Here is a 3,575-nt window from a genome sequence, read left to right on the forward strand (position 1 = left end):
ACAGGTTAGGGAGGCAGAGACAGGTTGGACTGGTTTTGGGATGCAGTGGGCGGGGGGGAAGAGCTGGGCTGGTTGTGTGGTGCAGTGGGGGGAGGGGACGAACTGGGCTGGTTTAGGGATGCAGTAGGGGAAGGGGAGATTTTGAAACTGGTGAAGTCCACATTGATACCATATGGCTGTAGCGTTCCCAGGCGGAATATGAGTTGCTGTTCCTGCAACCTTCGGGTGGCATCATTGTGGCATTGCAGGAGGCCCATGATGGACATGTCATCTAGAGAATGGGAGGGGGAGTGGAAATGGTTTGCGACTGGGAGGTGCAGTTGTTTGTTGCGAACTGAGCGGAGGTGTTCTGCAAAGCGGTCCCCAAGCCTCCGCTTGGTTTCCCCAATGTAGAGGAAGCCGCACCGGGTACAGTGGATGCAGTATACCACATTGGCAGATGTGCAGGTGAACCTCTGCTTAATGTGGAATGTCATCTTGGGGCCTGGGATGGGGGTGAGGGAGGAGGTGTGGGGACAGGTGTAGCATTTCCTGCGGTTGCAAGGGAAGGTGCCGGGTGTGGTGGGGTTGGAGGGCAGTGTGGAGCGAACAAGGGAGTCACGGAGAGAGTGGTCTCTCCGGAAAGCTGACAGGGGAGGGGATGGAAAAATGTCTTGGGTGGTGGGGTCGGATTGTAAATGGCGGAAGTGTCGGAGGATAATGCGTTGTGTCCGGAGGTTGGTAGGGTGGTGTGTGAGAACGAGGAGGATCCTCTTGGGGCGGTTGTGGCGGGGGCGGGGTGTGAGGGATGTGTTGCGGGAAATACGGGAGACGCGGTCAATGGCGTTCTCGATCACTGTGGGGGGAAAGTTGCGGTCCTTAAAGAACTTGGACATCTGGGATGTGCGGGAGTGGAATGTCTTATACTCCCTAAGGGCATTATGGAACCATCTTCAGCATCTGGACGTGTGCAGTTCAGAATGCAGCACACCACCACCTTCTCAAGGGCAACTAGGGATGGGCAATAAATGCTGGTGCAACCAGTGATGCCCATGTTCTATGAGTGAATAAAAAAAAGTAACTGAACTACAAACATATACATTGGAATTGGATTCAGTAGTGAGTTTCTTAATCCTGTAGTTGAAATTTCTACCCAAAGGAGGCTCCAAGGCAGTATAAATGGTTATGTGCATGGGCCCAAATGTTGAAACAATGATAAGCACCGTCAATTCCAGTGGAGTCAACAGGAATCTGACTTGGTCCTGTAAATTCAGAGAATCCCTACAGTGCAGAAGCAGACCACCCAACCCATCAAGTCCACACTAGCCCTCCAAAAAGCATCCCATCCAGACCCACCCTATTCCTAGTAACCCTGCATTTCCCATGGCTAATCTACCTAACCCACACATCCCTAAACACTAAGGGTAATTTAACATGGTCAATCCACCTACCCAGTTCATCTTTGGACTGTGGGAGGAACCTCGCACCGACATTGGGAGAATATGTACACTCCACATAGACAGTCACCCAAGGGTGGAATCAAACCCACTGTCTGAATCAAACAGCTGTGGGACAGCAGTGCTAACCACTGAGCCACCATGTCGCCCTTGATGGCCTTGATATCATTGCATAAAGGAAGGCTTCTTGAACAAGGACTAGGATTGTCCAGGATCAAACTGAAGGAAATGAGAAAGATTATTTTTTTTGATATGTGCACGTTTCACCATGGAGTGACGGCTGAATGAGCAAGTGTTGTTTGTGACATTCCAAAGCCAGAAAAGCTGGGCAGATTCGAAAGATCACCATAAAAATTGACATTGCTATCTTGAGCCATGATTAGAAAAATATATGAATAAAACAGCTGTAAATATGCAGCAGCTCCCTCTGCCTGCACTTCAGGAAAAATAGGCAGACTGTCAGAAAACATTCAGGGTTCAGAAAAGTCATCAAGACTGAAAGGAAAAAGCATCCAGTACAATCACTGACCTTTCTCACATAGAACCTGATACAAACTGGGAATGGGCCAAAAATGAATGCGGTTGGACTATTTAATCGTGAATGCAAGAAAGAATTGTAGCCATGAGAGACGGATGATTTATTCTGTGAAAACATGTAAATTGCCTATGTTTGCAGCCGACCTTCAGTTATCTTCATTCTCACACCAATTTTGATTGTTGGGTCAGGTGTGTAGAAGTGGGAGAAATCTTAAATCAGCAAACAACACAGGGAAAAGTGCGGAATGTGATTCTAGTCTCAGGGTGCAGACCGGATCGGGAGTCAGGCCTAGTAACTTGGGAAGATAAAGCTGTACATTTCCCGAGTCCAGCTGGGTGGGTCCAGATCTGTGTTCAAATTGAAAATAAGTTTTAAGCATCAGCCATCCATCCTGCTCTCATCCCCACACTTCCCATGCTCCTAATACAGAGAGCACCCCTGAAGGCTTACACACCATATATACACAACTGTGGTGATTGTAATGAGGTCAGCTAGATAGACCTCTTAGAATATGAGTTTGCTGCTTGGGGCTGTTGATCTGATCCAATCAGGGAGCCCTGGCTACAAATATAAATAAGAGTGCCAGTGGTCCTGTTCAGTCTGAGAGCTGGCTCTGAGGAAGCTGGATCAGTGTCGAGGGCTCTCCATGTGTAAATAAAGGGGTCTTGGTGACAGGATATTAGCCTCTGCAGAGATATGTCACAAACTTCTGCTCTCCTGCCCACCCCCAACCTTATGGACTCTCATATGGCCCATTCTCACCCGATGCTCATCTATCCACCCCCATGACTCTTCATGTCCCTCGGGCGATTTATGCTCATTTGCTCACCCCAACCATGGATCCTCAAAGACTTTATAACCTGAAATCCCAATGGTCACTTATAGACCAAATACCAGCGCCCTCTTAACTCAATGCGCCCACTTCATTCTTTTCCACAACAACTCACCAAGTATCTCCCACTACTGAAAAGAAGCACTATAATTGAAAAAAAAACTGCACTGAAATTCCTACTTCTAATCCTTATGAAAACAATATTTCATGTAGAGTGATAGAGTCACAGACATCTGTAGCACATGTTAAACCCTTTTGGCCCATTGCATCTGCGCTAGTCGAAAACAACCACCTAACTATTTTAGTGATAATGGGAACTGCAGACGCTGGCGAATCCAAGATAACAAAGTGTGGAGCTGGATGAACACAGCAGGCCAAGCAGCATCTCAGGAGCACAAAAGCTGACGTTTCGGGCCTAGACCCTTCATCAGAGAGGGGGATGGGGAGAGGGAACTGGAATAAATAGGGAGAGAGGGGGAGGCGGACCGAAGATGGAGAGAAAAGAAGATAGGTGGAGAGGAGAGTATAGGTGGGGAGGTAGGGAGGGGATAGGTCAGTCCAGGGAAGATGGACAGGTCAAGGAGGCGGGATGAGGTGGTAGGTAGGAAATGGAGGTGCGGCTCTGCCCCCAGAGGATCCCTCTCGTTCTCACATACCACCCCACCAACCTCCGGATACAACGCATCATCCTCCGACACTTCCGCCATCTACAATCCGACCCCACCACACAAGCTATTTTTCCATCCCCACCATTGTCTGCCTTCCAGAG

Source organism: Stegostoma tigrinum, chromosome 1 (assembly GCF_030684315.1).
Source record: "Stegostoma tigrinum isolate sSteTig4 chromosome 1, sSteTig4.hap1, whole genome shotgun sequence".
Taxonomy (NCBI): domain Eukaryota; kingdom Metazoa; phylum Chordata; class Chondrichthyes; order Orectolobiformes; family Stegostomatidae; genus Stegostoma; species Stegostoma tigrinum.